The 16,957-nt window shown below is 36.7% G+C and overlaps 1 protein-coding gene across 1 annotated transcript in view; it reads right to left on the reverse strand.

Annotated features, from left to right (window-relative positions):
* B3GALT1 (beta-1,3-galactosyltransferase 1) overlaps window positions 1–16,957 on the reverse strand; it is a 726,928-nt gene that overhangs the window by 47,906 nt on the left and 662,065 nt on the right. Inside the window, exon 4 of the mRNA XM_049773487.1 lies at window positions 14,607–14,736. The gene's annotated coding sequence lies outside the window, so the exon portion shown is untranslated. The remainder of the gene's footprint in view (window positions 1–14,606; window positions 14,737–16,957) is intronic.

The following is a 16,957-nucleotide window of genomic DNA, read 5'->3' on the forward strand; positions in this document are numbered from 1 at the left end:
TAGTAAAAACTGATTTTTATCAAAAAATATCCTGAATTTTGTAGAGTTCTCTACATACTTATCTCTTCCTACATTATTTCATTTGACTGTCACTAAATCTGGGCTTATGAGGAGAGAGTGTCCCGGTTCAGGTTTCTCTAGGAGTGTATAGTGGAGCCTACCAGATCCTACGCTCCCTGTCTCCCAAGCCAGTTCTCTTTTTTTATTGGCTTTTGGATTGTGGGCCACACTTGACGCTCAGCACATAGCTCAGAAATCACTCCTGGTTTGGAGGACCATAAAAGACGCCGGGATTGAACCCAGGTTCATCCTGGGTCAGCCACGTTCAAGGCAAATGCCCTACTACATTGCTATCACTACCCCCACCCCAGCCAGCTCTCTTACTAACACCCACACTGCAGAGAATTCAGTTAGCACATCTATTAGACTATGTATGTGTTTTTAATACAATGGACTGAGCTTTCACTTTGTTAATTTAAAATCAAAGTGGTGAGTCAATTGCTTACAAACTACAGGGCAAGAAGTACTTTTTATTTTTACATCAAATTCTTTGTTTCGTTGGCATGCATTTTTGAATAGCTAGTCTGAATCCTTTGTGCGCATAGATGAAACAGAGATGTACTAGTCAGTACAATTAAGTCCATAAACATCCAAGATACTCACCACTAGTAGATCATCTTCAGATATGTAAAAAGCTGTTTCCATAAATATCAATGATTTAAATAAAGAACAAGATTAAAATAAAATATCATGTATAAACTCCTCAATTGAAGCTGAAGGTTATCCTGACTTTCTATTATTCTAATTTCCTTCATAACTGATACACTTATTTCTTTTGAATTTTTGCTTTAGAAATGATTCTTACTCTACCCCAACTATAGCTTGATGTCTTCATTTCATTTGAATCTGGACAGTGGCCTATCTGCTACTAACACTTGGCCCCTGGTCTGTGATAAGCCTGATCTTAGTAGGTTGACATTTAGGAAGCTGTTCCAATGGACAAGCTTAAAGATAATTCACTTTTGATTAGCCTCAGTAGGCATTTCCTGGAGGTCTGACTTCTAGATATGGGAGTTAAAGACCTACAGAAGAAATGATCTGGCTGGCTGTCAATAGGACTACTGCATCAATATCAGAGTTTGGCTGGAAAAGTTGGTTTTCTCTTTTTTTTGGTTCTTCTCATACAAAATCACTATGGCTCTGGGCTCTGTAGATTTTTCTTCCTTAAAAATTTGGTTGTAGCTTGTAGCTTCGTTTATTCTGTTTCTGGTTTTCTTTTATTTTTAGCCTCTGCGTTCTCTTCTTGCTCACTTCTTGTCATTTTCCTTTAATTGTCCTACTAAGGATTGTGTCTTTCCTATTATCTTCTCCTTCAAACATTTACTTTTTTGATTTTTTTCTTTTTATACTTCTGAGGACTGTTCTCTCAGAGCATCTCACACTATTATACATAAGTCAAGTCTGATGTCTCAGCTGAGGGAAGAGATCAGGCAAGAGAAAAACAAAACTAACAAAGGTGAAGGGAAGACATCAAATATTTTTTTTAAAAAAGAAGAGAAAGGGAGGCCCGAGAGATAGCATGGAGGTAGGGCATTTGCCCTGCATGCAGAAGGATGGTGGTTTGAATCCTGGCGTCCCATATGGTCCCTCGAACCTGCCAGGAGCAATTTCTGAGCGTAGAGCCAGGAATGACCCCTGAGTGCTGCTGGATGTGACCCAAAAACCAAAAACAAACAAATAAATAAATGAAAGAAAGAAAGAAAGAAAGAAAGAAAGAAAGAAAGAAAGAAAGAAAGAAAGAAAGAAAGAAAGAAAGAAAGAAAGAAAGAAAGAAAGAAAGAAAGAAAGAGAAAGGGAAAAAGAGGCTTCTGGATACGGAGAATAAATGAATGGAGCCAAACTTGACTTTTATTTCTGGTTGCAATTTAATATAGAATAAATGAAATATCTGTTATATTAGCTCTTATAACACAGATGTAATATAAATATTATTATAGTTAAAAACAATATTAACTGATGCAACATTGGAAATAATTTGTACAAAGTATCTTATGAAGCATGTTGAATGTAATTATATTTAATAAAATGTTTTATTACTTCACTGCTTTATAATACCCAAAGAAGCTTAAATAAATATAGAAAAAATGGGATTCAAAGAATGAAAGAGTTTTGTTAGAAGCAGCACTGTATGTTTTGGTCAAGAAAAAGAAAGATTCTCTCTGGAAGTTGCATATAAATGTTATAATAGAAAAAGTAAGCTGAAATTTTAGTACAGTGATTTTGGAGACAGAAAAGTGTGACTATAAACACCTGGATTCCAGTTCCAGACACATACTAGTCTTGAAAACATTCTATCAGTCTATCTTCTAATCTGAAAAAAATAATCAACTTCATTAATATTCCTAGGTCTATGAGATCACAAAGGCAAAGTTCATGGCATCTTACTTGGTGTACAGTAAGCAGTAAATCAAAGCTATTATAGAGCTTCAGCTTCTTATATTAAAGCAAGTTTGTCCTTTTCAAGACATTGGTTTTATTCATTTACCTTTTGATTTACTTTACTGACAGATACAGCCATGGCCTTGGTTTAGCTCACCTGTTGGGAGTGATTGCCCCAGGGGAAATTAATCTCTTATATGCACTATAAAGAAAAAGTAATCAAAAACAAATATGGAAAATTTCTCACCTCTACTTATCATTTATCTGTTCATTCAAATGTCCATAGTCCATTTTGTTCAACAGTGTGTTGTCTTTGATTTATAAGGCATTTCATTGTTTGGTATGTTTATTTCACTAGGGCATAAGGGATATTCTGTGTTTATAGAAAAAATATAAAAATCATTTGTGGACTCTCAGGTAAGTTTTCCCAGTTAAGAAGAATTTGTTAAATATTTCATATTGCAGGATATATATTCAGGGAAAGCCTGGAAGATGGTTTATGATAATTTATTTGAATAGTACCTATAGAGCACCTACAATGTTGGCTCTGACCTGCATGCTAGAGAGATAAGGATATATTTGATGTCATAGCTTGGCAAGAAGCTAAGGATCTTGCACACAGCTGAATAAATATTTATTGAGGTGAGGAAAAAATGAACCTTTAGTTAAGCAAATATGCCCTTAGAGAGTCAAGAATAAACTACAGTAGGAGGGAGGACAGGAAAGGCAGCAACTACTTTGAACTATATGAAGAAAATTTTACTATTTATCAGATCTTTCCATGTCTCTACAATATTCAGAAAAATGTGCTCATGACATGAAGCTCGCCACCAAGAGTGATGAGTGCAGTTAGAGAAATAACTACATTGAGAACTATCATAACAATGTGAACGAATGAGGGAAGGGGAAAGCCTGTCTAGAGTACAGGTGGGGGTGGAGTGGGGAGGAGGCAGATTTGGGATATTGGTGATGGGAATGTTGCACTGGTGAGGGGGTGTTCTTTACATGACTAAAACCCAACTACAATTATATTTGTAATCAAGGTGTTTAAAGAAAGACATTACTTGGAAAAAAATATGTTGCAAATACTTGCCACAAAGTTCCATAAAAAACAGTAATTTGGCCAAATCTGATTCCATCTTTTGTTTCTTGATTCTGTTATTTTTGTTTTCTTCTTTTTTTTTTTTATAAACCTAGAAATTGCAGATTCTGGTATTCATCTCAGCCTGTTTAGTGGCTAAAGACCAGCTTGAGAAAAAGTCTGAACAGATTATATTCAAGTCATCCACAAACACAGCATTAGGAAAGCAAACGCCTCTGCAATAGTCATGGATAAAGAGAACTCTCATGTCTGTGACCAGAGAGTGAGGGCAAACAGATTGTGTGCCTAAATATCTAATCTTCAGTCCATCACTGTCCATTGATGAAGTGGTTTAGGTTCACTTTTCTCAGACAGTGCCCCCAAGATGTCAAGACCAACTAGATTTTGGTTCTCTGGTCAGGGAGAACTGAGCAGCAGAGGCCAGTAATACAGTACCTGAGGAACTCAAGAATTTCTAACTGACCATGTGCTTAGCCTTCAGGAATGGAACAACATTGTGACTAATGGACTATCTTGCACCCTGCTTACTTTTATTGCAATAAGCACTTGTCATGTTTTGTATTCCTTTCTCTCTGGAGTCTCATTTTCTGTCAGGTGAATGTGTAAACACTTACTTGCAGGGCTGTTTTAAGCAATAATGAATGTGTTGACCTATGAGGTACCTGGTATGGAGAAATGCATGATGTATTTTTGTATGTGTCTTTGTATTGACCTTTATATATGATGTTATATCAGAGTTCTAAGGCTTATAATTAGGCCTCTGAACATGAAGCTTTATTTTTTAGTGTAGTTTATAGACACAGTTTAAACTATGTGTTGACCAATATTCACATACACCGAAGGCTTCTGACTCCCCACTTCCTGAGCAGTCTCTTCTCTGAGTCTTAGAGAATGTTGCAGGCAGAAGCTAGGGAAGACCTGTGAAAGACAGTATCCAAAACCTAAATCAGCCCAAAAGCATGAAGACCTTTGAGACAAAAAGCCTATCTCAAGGGCATGAAAAATTAGAATGTAGAATTCTAAGCCCAGAACACAAATGACTCCCTGAGAGGAGAAGTATGAGGACAAAGGCTGATATCTGTCTAAATAGGGGAATAAAAGTAGCTTAATAATTTTCTGCAGAAGCAGCCTCAATAACTTCTTACTTGCACAAAGAATTTGGGACAAAAGGGACTCTCAGTCACTGCTGCTGGGAATATCAACTGGTCTAGCCTTTGGGAAAACAATATGGCCATTCCCCCCAAAACTAGGAATTGAGCTTCCATATGATTCAGCAATAACATGCCTAGGGATATTATACCCAGGAGACCAAAAACGCATTATAGAAAAGCCCTCTGCATTCCTATGTTTGTTATAGCACTATTTACAATAGCCATAATCTGGAAACATAATCTTGGAAGTGCCCAAGAACAGATCAGCAGCTAAAAAAACTGGTATATCTACATATTAACATATCTTCCATCTACAGTGGAAGACAAGGTAGCAGTTTAGAAAAATGTTTCTCCCTCCTCTTGCTCTCACTGCTAGAACTTAGATTAACATGTTCTGTCATATTTACTTCTCTATCTTTATAGTGCCCACCTTATTTAATTCATGGAAGTTTTTTTTACCTTGACTTGCACCAAATATTTCAAGGGGTCTAAAAGAACATTCTTGTGTTTTCCCTCAATCTACGTTTTCCATATGCCTGTCACAGCAATCTTTCTAAAAAATGAAGTCAATCATATCACACTGTGCCACTGTCTATACTTGAAACCATTCAATGAACTTCTGTTGTGCATAGGACAAAAATGAGATCCTAATTGTTGCCACACCCCTAATCCTCCTGCATAAGCTTATCTGCAAGACCCTCCCATTCCTGGGAGGGGTCTTGGGAAGGTAATAAAAGGTTTGGCCTCAGGGGCAGAAGGATTCAGATTTGCATTTACCTGGATGGAGAGGTAGCAGGAGGCTAGAGATGGCTGATAAAGCCTAGACACAGGGCAGGCTAAAAATAGCATGCGTAAATGCTTATAATATAGAAGCTACACATGTTGGCTAGGGCATGAATAAAGCTGATATTTCCTGAAGCCTGCTGTGAGTGAATTGCCTTCTTGCCGTCACCTAAATTTGCAGACCCACCAGTTAATGGGGGATGGAGCCACGTGGCCAGGGCTAAAGGACAAAGGCCTCCATCTCCATCTAGCCCATCCAAAGGACCTCTTTATTACTTAAAGCAACACTAATCATGACTACATGGTGCCCTAGTCTCTGAAGATCATCTGAGTCAATTTCCTCCCCACTCTTTATTCCCTGTGTGTCTTAGTTCTATATTTAGAATATAAATATAAATATATGATATATATTTTATTTTATTTTTTAAGACCTCAAAAATATTTCTTTATTTCACTGGTCCTTTAGGGAAATGAAATCATTCTTTAGGATGTGAGTCATTATTCCAACCAGCCAAAACTGATAACAGGAATCATTCTGGATTGACCAAAAGTACATATCCCTCTCAGTCTACTCACATTGCTTTGATTAAAAAAATCATATTTAAAATGGCTGGCTGTGGGAACTGCCAGGTGAAGTGCTGATTGCTTCACCTACAGAGTCACCACCCTGCTGTGCTTCTTCTGAGGAAACTGAGGACCTGAAGGGAGCCCTGTCCTATGCTTCTCTGTCTTTTCTGAATCCTTGAAGCTCTCCTCAGAGCCCTGGGAAACGAACCCCCAAAATACTGCATCCTGAAGCTACCCAGTGAGTGATTGAGTGAGTAAGAAATGGCTGACTATGGGGACTGCCAGGTAATTGCTGATTGCTTCACCTTCAGAGTCTCCGCCCTGCTGTGCTTCTTCTGAGGAAACTGAAGACCTGAAGGGAGCCCTGTCCTGTGCTTCTCTGTCTTTTCTGAATTCTTGAAGCTCTCCTCAGAGCCCTGGGAAGTGAACCCCCCAAAAACTGCATTCTGAAGCTACCCAGTGAGCAAGCAAGTGAGGAAGAAATGGATATTAAGAAAACAACCCCATTTGCAATAGTGCCACACAAACTCAAATATCTTGGAATCAACTTGACTAAAAATGTGAAGGACCTATACAAAGAAAACTATAAAACTCTGCTCCAAGAAATAAGAGAGGACACGTGGAAATGGAAATGCATACCCTGCTCATGGATTGGCAGGATTAACATAATCAAAATGGCAATACTCCCCAAGGCATTGTACAAATTTAATGTGATCCCTCTAAAGATACCCATGACATTCTTCAAAGAAGTAGATCAGGCACTTTTGAAATTCATTTGGAACAATAAATACCCTCGAATAGCTAAAGCAATCATTGGAAAAAAGAATATGGGAGGAATTACTTTCCCCAACTTTAAACTGTACTACAAAGCAATAGTTATCAAAACAGCATGGTATTGGAATAAAGACAGGACCTCAGATCAGTGGAATAGGCTTCAGTACTCAGAGAATGTTCCCCAGACATACAATCACCTAATTTTTGATAAAGGAGTGAGAAATTTTAAATGGATCAAAGAAAGCCTCTTCAACAAGTGGTGTTGGCACAACTGGCTAGCCACTTGAAAAAAATTGAACTTAGACCCCCAGCTAACATCATGTACGAAGGTTAAATTCAAATGGATGAAAGACCTAGATATCAGACCCAAAACCATAAGATATATAGAACAACACGTAGGTAAAACATTCCAGGACATTGAGACTAAAGGCATCTTCAAAGAGGAAACTGCACTTCCCAAGCAAATGAAAGCAGAGATTAACAGATGGGAATATATTAAACTGAGAAGCTTCTGCACCTCAAAAGAAATAGCGCCCAGGAGACAAGAGCCCCCCACTGAGTGGGAGAAACTATTCACCAATACCCATCAGACAAGGGGCTAATCTCCAAAATATACAAGGCACTGACAGAACTTTACAAGAAAAGAACATCTAATCCCATCAAAAAATGGGGAGAAGAAATGGACAGACACTTTGACAAAGAAGAAATACAAATGGCCAAAAGACACATGAAAAAGTCCTCCACATCACTAATCATCAGGGAGATGCAAATCAAAGCAACTATGAGGCAACTATGAGGTACCACCTCACACCCCAGAGATTGGCACACATCACAAAGAAAGTATAAGCAGTGTTGGCGGGGATGTGGAGAAAAAGGAACTCTTATCCACTGCTGGTGGGAATGCCGTCTAGTTCAACCTTTATGGAAAGCAATATGGAGATTTCTCCAAAAACTGGAAATCGAGCTCCCATATGACCCAGCTATACCACTCCTAGGAATATACCCTAGGAACATAAAAATACAATACAAAAATCCCTTCCTCACACCTATATTCATTTCAGCACTATTTATCATAGCAAGACTCTGGAAACAGCCAAGATACCCTTCAACAGATGAATGGCTAAAGAAACTGTGGTACATATACACAATGGAATATTATGCAGCTATCAGGAGAGATGAAGTCACAAAATTTTCCTATACATGGATGTACATGGAATCTATTATGCTGAGTAAAATAAGTCAGAAAAAGAGAGAGAATGATGCAGAATGGTCTCACTCATCTATGGGTTTTAAGAAAAATGAAAGACATTCTTGCAATAATAACTTTCAGACACAAAAGAGAAAAGAGCTAGAAGTTACAGCTCACCTCATGAAGCTCACCACAAATAGGGATGATTTTAGTTAGAGAAATAACTACATTTTGAACTATCCTAATAATGAAAATGTACGAGGGAAATAGAAAGCCTGTCTAGAGTACAGGCAGGGGTTGGGTGGGGAGGAGGGTGATGGGACATTGGTGATGGGAATGTTGCATTGGTGATGGGTGGTATTCTTTACATGACTGAAACCCAAACACAATCATGTATGTAATAAAGTTGTTTAAATAAAAAAAGAAATAGCTATTAATTAAATAATATATTAATGTTAATTAAACAAAAAATTAAAAAATCATATTTATCTAAATGCACACAAATAATAATAAATAATATTTTTCAAGGGCTTATCGAATTCAAGTGACAAGCATATGTTCAATATTTGATAGGCCTTCTATTTAAGTGTTACCTCTACTTAAAATTATGATCAAATTTGAAGAACAGGTAATGATCTTTTTTTATGGAGAAAGAACTCAGCAGTTAAATAGAGATTGTGTGTATGCTCAGTGGTGTGATGACTGGTGAACATTTGCACTCCATCTTGACTGTTTTGTGTTCACTAGGACAGGACTCAATGATCAGCACTGTAAGAGAACTGCCTGGTGTGTACAAAGAGTTCAGCTCCTGTTTGTTGATTGAAACAATGATGAATAATTGAATAAATAAACCTGGGTATAGTCTACTGTGGAAACTAAATATCTGTCCCTTTCCTACTCTAAATCAATCACCTATGTGATTACTTACAAACTTCTGATAGTTGTATGCAAATGAGACAATGCTTTTCCAGTGCTAGAGATATTTTAGAGTATCACATCTTTGCCTGTATACATATTTTCCAAAGGAGCTACCTACCACTTTAGTTTATACTTGTTCATACTAAGAGTGAGTTAATTGTCCAGTATTTCCAGGGATTCACATATTCACATGTACAATTGGAAGTACATGCAGTGTTAGTTAATGCCACCTTAGCCGCTGTAATAAATAATTTCTGAGCCTTAATATAATATGTGATTATTTATTACTTATGTTTCAATCTATTAGTATTGTGCTTGTTCAGAGAAATTTCTTCTGATCATCTAGGAGTCCAGTGTCTCTACCCCATTCTTGAAGCCAAAAGTTCTCTCATTGAGATGATAACAGAGAGAGAACATGTAGAGATGTGCTTACTTTTTCAATAGCCTGCCTTACTAGCTCTATTCAAATATGCTTGCTAGAAATTCATCATGTGATCTTGCCCAAATCTGAGAAAAACAAGTATTTCTTTCTTATGCATAAGAAGAAGCAAGAAAAAAAACATATTTAAGTGAATCACCAGCCATTTCTTCCCTCATCTGCCATTCCTTATGAAATCAGTACAAAACCTTTGATGTATGGAAAGATAAAAGTTTAATTTTAGTTGTGGGCATCTGGAAAGACCTATGGAAGAGTACATTTGCGTGTATCTTAAAGGATAGATAATTCCTTGATAGAAAGATACTATCAGACAAAACTGAGATCAGTGCCAAGATAGCATGTGGAGATTTAAAAAAAAAAGTAGACTTGTATCTTAGTCTATGTATACATATCTCAGAACCAAGTAGAAATTATTTTAATAATCTCTCTTTCCCCAGTTTTCATGAACTTCTTCTATAACTAATTAAATGACAAATAGAATTACCCCCTCCACCATGAGTATCTGAGAACCTAATGTGAATATATGAAATAATTAGAGGGTGTGCTGTGTAAGAATTTTAATGTCATGGAAAACTATTTTCAAGAGTGTGCTAATTATACAGGATGAAGCTGAACAAAGGGAAGATGTACAATTAGCAGAGCACAGCTTATTATAGCCAGTTCTGTTTAGAAGCTCTTCTGAATCTAGATCTGTAATAAATCAGTAATGATCTAGTATTTATTTCTTAGACGACAGCTCTGAACATTATAGAAACGCAATACTTGGTATTTTGATTTTACTGTGGTGATGAGAGGAAGGCTTTTATATTCTAGTCTAAGTGGTAAGGAGGAAAGAATAGGGCCTTTATGGGTAGAAGACCCTGCACTTTCCATATCTGCCACCGACTAGGTAGACATAGTGGAGCTGCTTCCTACCATACAATAATAATAATACTACATAGAAAAACACCTAGCACAGAACCAAGATTGCAATAGGAGCCCAGTTTTAATTTTTAATCTATTTCTTTCTCCTCCCCCGTATACTTTTTCTTAAACAGGATTAATGTACCTCAATAAAAATCTCTAAGACTTTGAGAACTGTACAAGTATGACTATAATATCAGAGTTATTTTCTCTAAGTCAACCAAAGTTTAATAAAGGCAGTTATAGTATCAGTGACTATATCTCATAGGTGTCAAGGATAAAGAAATACCTTAGTTGTCAAATCCCAGGAGAACTGACTCAGCTTTACTTCTATTCTAAGAGAGATAAACTGCATTTCATACAATTTTTTGCTGCGTTTTTTTTCTTTTGGCTAGGGGACTCTTTTGTGCTAAAATCTTACATGCAGAAACACAACCTTTCCTGTTTACATATTAAAGAGACTATGATGAATTTCAGAGAAGTTTGAACTTCTACCCTAAATTCTTTAGCCAGAAATTAGAAATTGGCATGTAAAGCTAAGAGCTTAAAAATTGCGCCATCTTCTATATTATTTGATTAAAAAATGCTGTGAGTTGCCCATCCTAAGCTTCAGCTCATACTCTGAATGGCATATATACCCAAGTGCATCTCACTTGACATTTGGGCTAGTATTGACTGAAAAGATAAATGCACTCAGCTAGGAGAACGCATTAGGATTGCATTATCATATCAATAGTACTCAAGCAGAATTCTTGATTAAAAACTGATCATAATCCAAGAGATAAAATATGAGCTTAATTTGTGTAAACATATCAAAAGCATTTAAAGTCCAGTTACTTTAATCTATATTTAAGCTCTGCCTAGAATATAATCATTTGAATAGATTGGAATCAACATAGGTAGAGATTGAGAGAGTAGAAAGAACTCTCTAAAGATTATTTGCTGTTTTTTCCAGATAAACTATAATTCAATCATAATAGCTTCTTTTGATTTTATGACTAGTCAAGCTTAAAGTCACTTGTCTTAAAGCTTTTATAAATCATTATTCTACCTTTTTAGGGATGCCTTTTAATAGTCAGGATTGCCTAAGTTAAGCTGCTCGAACAAAAAAAGCTTCTTTTATTCACTGGTTTAAGGCAATAAAAGTCAATTGCTTGGTCATGCAATGTTCAAAATAGTTAACTGATCTCTTTACAAGTTACAAGGGAGCATCCATGCTTTGGATCATATTATTAGCATCTACAACAAAACTCATATGGATGCTCCAGCACAAAAGAAATATTTATCTTTTCTAGTAAAACTCATTGACTTGATCAGATTCCTGCATCCGTGGAGCCTCTGGGTTACTAAGGAAATGTAATTGTTTCATATGTGGGAAAGGGAAGAAAATGGAAACAACTTTATTGACTCATACTTTTATGACCATCCTTGTGAAGTAAGTTTAACTGTTCTCTGCCTCTACATTTCCTTTATTATTATATTTTTTGGCCACACCAGGTGGTACGTACTTTCAGCTCTGTAATTAGCGCTCACTCCTGGTGGGAGTCAGCATACCAAATGAGGTGCTGGGGATTGAACCCAAGTTGGCAATGTGCAAGGCAAATGCCCTTCCTATTTGCACTCTCTCTCTCTGTCACTCTCTCTCTGTCTCTCTCTGTCACTCTTTCTCTGTCTCTGTCTCTCTCTCTGTCACTCTTTCTCTGTCTCTGTCTCTGTCTCTGTCTCTCTCTCTCTCTCTCTCTGTCTCTGTCTCTGTCTCTATCTCTGTCTCTGTCTCTCTCTCTCTCTGGCCCATTTACTCCCTTCTTTATCCTGCTCTACTATTTATCATTTTTTTATTTTTTGGTCACATCCAGTAGTGGTGAGAAATCAAAGGGTGCCAGGAATTGAACTAGGTTAGACATAGGCCATTTGTTGTATTACCTCCTAGACAGTACTTTGTTAATATTTACTTTCTATATTGTAGAAAATATCTCTGTCATAAAATAATTTTTGTGAATAAACAAGAATAAAATAGCTAAAAAACAGCTGAGTTTGACATTAAATTCATATTTACAAATGTCTTTGAAATCTTTGATTTTAGGAGTGGCCTCCTTTTAGATGAAATATGAGGAGACTAGAGATATGTCTTTGGTGACCTGAGACAATGCCTATTTAAAAATCCATTTCTCCAAGGCCACAGCTAATTGATTCTTGAAACTTCTTTGCTGAAATAACTTTGTCCCACAGGCAATTGTACTTCAATTATTTCTTACTGCACAAGAAAATAATAGTATTTTATAGAATATGATATTATAGCTATAAAGCACCTAATCATTAAAATAGTTTTATTTAAGCTGAAAAGAAAGCAGAACATATTCAGAATATCCTTTTGCATAGTGTTTTTGTCCTATATGGTGTATCCAGTTTACAAAAATGATTACATCCTTTCTGGAATATACCTCAAGAAAAAAAATACCTTACATTGGCATCAAAAGACTTGTATCATATCATATTTTCATTTTTTCCACCATTACTTCTCTGATTTGAGCCACTGACACTCAAACTTTTCTAAACTACAACTTGTCAATAAAATGGACAGTTTTTTTTTTTTTTTTATGGACAGTTCTTTTAAAGAGTCTTTGATGATCAGACTGAATTGACAATGAATTACAACTGGTAATGTAAAGCAAGAGCTCTGGGAAACTTTCCTGAAAGTTTATTTGCACATATTATATTCAGAATATCAAATTTCCTTTTGTTTTAGTTTGGTTTTTGTTTGGGGGCCACACCAGGTCAGTGTCAGGAGCTTTACCTAGTTCGAGGCTTGCAGTTTACTCCCAATGGTGGACTTTGAGTTACCAGAGGATCATCTAAGACTCTCTGTATGCAAACCATTAGCTCCAGACATTTGAGCTATCACCCCAACTCTAAATTACTTTCTTGCTTACATATATTGTCCAAATTTATGACAATCTGCACTTGATAAGTTGGCTATTTTCTCTGTCTTTGGAGGTTTTAGTAGGTAGTTTATTAATTTCCATTTGAAGAAATGCTTGCTGAGCTTATCTTTGCTTTTGGCTTTTGAGTGAGATAAGGGAGAATTCCTTTCATAAGAAAGGGTGTTGAGGTATGGCACACAGCCCAAAAGCCATCATGACATGGCTTAATCATGATAAGAAATGAGGTTTCTGGGCCGGGCAGTGGCGCTGGAGGTAAGGTGCCTGCCTTGCCTGCGCTAGCCTAGGACGGACCGCGGTTCGATCCCCCGGCGTCCCATATGGTCCCCCAAGAAGCCAGGAACAACTTCTGAGCGCATAGCCAGGAGTAACCCCTGAGCGTCACAGGGTGTGGCCCAAAAACAAAAAAACAAAAACAAAAAAACAAAACAAGAAAAAAAAAAAGAAATGAGGTTTCTTAGAGTTCAAGGCAATATCTTTACTATTTAAATATATTAGGCAAATTGGTCATTTATTTTGGTTTTGTTTCGTTTTTGGGTCACACCCAGTGGCGCTCAGGGGTTACTCCCGGCTATGCGCTCAGAAATTGCTCATGGCAGGCATGGGGTATCATATATGCTAGTATTTGAACCACCATCTGTCCTGGATCAGCTGCATGCAGAGTAAACACCCTACCGCTGTGCTATCTCTCTTGCCCCTATTTTTAAAACTGTTTTATTAGCCTGATGACATAAACCTTTTCTTGAGGATATTTGTTTCAATGGTGGAAAAAGAATAAAAACGAAATAAGAAATCAAGTAGACAAATACAGGACCATGAAGGTGACTTAAAAGGCTGGTGAGCATATTTTTGTTTAAGTACCTGGTACCTCATAGTTCCAAGTGTTATAGGGAGTAATTCCTGAGAACTGTACTATGAATAGCACTCAAGAGCACTGCCAGGTGTGCTCACAAAAAAAAAAATGTCGTTGGCAGTATGGTGACAGCACTGCATCCTCTGGCCCTTGCACTGAATGACTGGCCCAGTTGGCTGAAAATCACTCCCTAGCTTCTTGCAAACCACTTAGAAACCCCCACCCCCACCTCAAAGAAATCACAATTAAAAAAAAAAAGGCAAACTTTTCTAGCCACTCAGTTTTAGACATTGATTTTTGTTTTGGTTTTTGGGCCACACTTGGTGATACTCGGGGGTTACTCCTGACTTTGTGCTCAGAAATCACTCTTGGCTTTGGGGGACCAAATGGGACACCAGGGGATAGAACCGAAGTCCATCCTAGATAGGCCTTGTGCAAGGCAAACACCCTACCATTGAGCCACCGCTCTGGCCCCAGAAATTTATTTCTTATTTTACAGAACTGCTGTAATTTTTTTCATAATGTTGGGAAGCCTAAGTATTCTCCTACCTGTTGGGCCAAGCATGCTGTGTTCTCCCTCTTTTTGTTGCAGAGGCAGGAGACAAGGCATGGCCTCTCTCTGATGAGGTTTCCAATAGCTCATCCCAGGAGAAGTTGTTGCTTAGCAAAGTACAGAAACCTAAGTAGAACAACAAGAAGAGAGGAAATGTTTGAAACAATGGGAATTCATTAGGCTCTAAAAATTTTTGTCAGAAAAATTTTCATAAAAAATAAAACATATTTGGACTATAAATATGCTACACAGACTGCCATGTGGAATTAAGGGGAAAAAATGAAGGTCATTAGGTCCTACATCATTGCCTATGATGGCAAATCAATATGCCAACATGAACAAGGAAACAGGGTAAGAAAGGGTAGATATCTGTCTCATCTGAGGGATGAGCTACTACTGAAATATAGCTAATGGATTATACTTAATGCCAACGAGAAAATAAACAAAATATGTTTCATAATTCAAAAATTTCACATTTATAAGGGAAGAAAGTATGTTTCTATGTGATATCTATTGAGTTTTATATTTTAAAATTTAATTTAACAGAAAGTTGACTTCAGGTCCAGGATTAGCCCAGATCTAGTGCAACACCTCCAGTTTTCAAAAGATGGAAAGGGTCCAGAAGGTTGAAGCCACTTCTGCAAGACATTCAGTTAAGCAGTGAAAGAGATGGGTTGTTACTCATGAGTACTTTCCTTTCATTTTTTGCCTCTTACTTTTACTATGCTTTTACTATAATCATAAGACTAAATTCTGATAGAATTTGTTTAACAGTTTCAAGCAAAAGTTGCCTACAGTTTATTCTATCTTGAGTCACAAATTGTGTTTATATGAAACATGATAATGGAATGCACATGTTTTTGTTCTCATCATTCATATTATTATGGAAAGAATTTTGGATAAGGCTGAGTACTAAAATATGATGGTCCCTTTTATGAAATAATACTATAATGCAGACATTTCTTTGACAATTAGAATAAATTAGAGAAGTAGAATTGAGATATGTGGGCAGAGGTACAACTAGGACCCAGTGGATTCATTTATTGTTTGACTTTTCTTCTGAAAGGTGTTGAATGAGAGGTACAATGGTTATGTGAATGAGCTGGATTTTGGTAGTCTATGTACAAGAGAGTGATAAGAAAAGTATATGCAACAGAGAACTGAATTTTAGTTTAAATAAGTTATTTAAACTCATTTAAATAATGATATATACAAATTGCTTAGAACAGCAAATGATAGTTACAAGTGTTTACTGCTGTATTTTAACAAAGGTAGATTCTTTATAAAGCTCTCTCTATATAATCTACTCACCTTTATTAACTCTAATCATAACCATACTTCCACTGTTTACATTGTTATCTTTATTTTAACAATAAGAAAAGTATGACCTTGGAAGATCAAGTCTCTTGTCTAACAACACTCTGCTGTTGGTGGAGACAAAGTTTGAACTCAATTCTGTGCAGTCTAGTATTATGTTAAATTTACTTCTTAAATATTTTGCCCATATTCAGTTAAGAATATATATTTATTTATTTAAATTTTTCCCAAAATTTTCTTTATTGAAGTTTTTTGACAATTTCATTACCATTTAATTGTAAAAACAATATTAAGTGAGTCATTCATACCTGAAAAGGTGTATATGTAAGGAAGGGCAGGAAACTGAGGACAATGGTGGAGGAAATGTTACACAGGTGGTGGAATTGACATTGGGACCACTGAATGCCAGAAATAACTGTATTATGAGCAACTCTCTGTAAAACAGAGTTAAAATTAAAGAAGTTTTTTAGGTGGAGTATTTACTTGAGATTAAAGAACAGCAATTCACCATCTAGATTCTGGTAGAAAATATAAAACATGCTGAAAAAGGTCAAAATCAGGGAGTTTTATGGGAGGTAAATAGAAAGATGAGGTAGGCAGGGAAAGAAAAGAGTTGATTGGTATATCAAAACTTGAATTGTTCTTGGATCTGCATAACCAACCACTGATTCTCTAGAAAGGTTGAAAAAGGAACTGATTTATTGTCCAGCTCCAAGTCAGTATCATCATTTTTGTGACTTAATGTTTCAAAACATGTTTTTTTTTGTTTGTTTGTTTTGCTTTTTTTTTGTTTTTTGTTTTTTGTTTGTTTTGTTTTGTTTTTTGGGTCACACCCGGCGTTGCTCAGGGGTGACTCCTGGCTGTCTGCTCAGAAATAGCTGCTGGCAGGCACGGGGGACCATATGGGACACCGGGATTCGAACCAACCACCTTTGGTCCTGGATCTGCTGCTTGCAAGGCAAACACCGCTGTGCTATCTCTCCAGGCCCATGGTTGTTTTTTTTTTTTTTTTTTTTTTAAAGCAATTGCT

The sequence above is a fragment of the Suncus etruscus genome, chromosome 5 (genome assembly GCF_024139225.1).
Source record: "Suncus etruscus isolate mSunEtr1 chromosome 5, mSunEtr1.pri.cur, whole genome shotgun sequence".
Lineage (NCBI taxonomy): Eukaryota > Metazoa > Chordata > Mammalia > Eulipotyphla > Soricidae > Suncus > Suncus etruscus.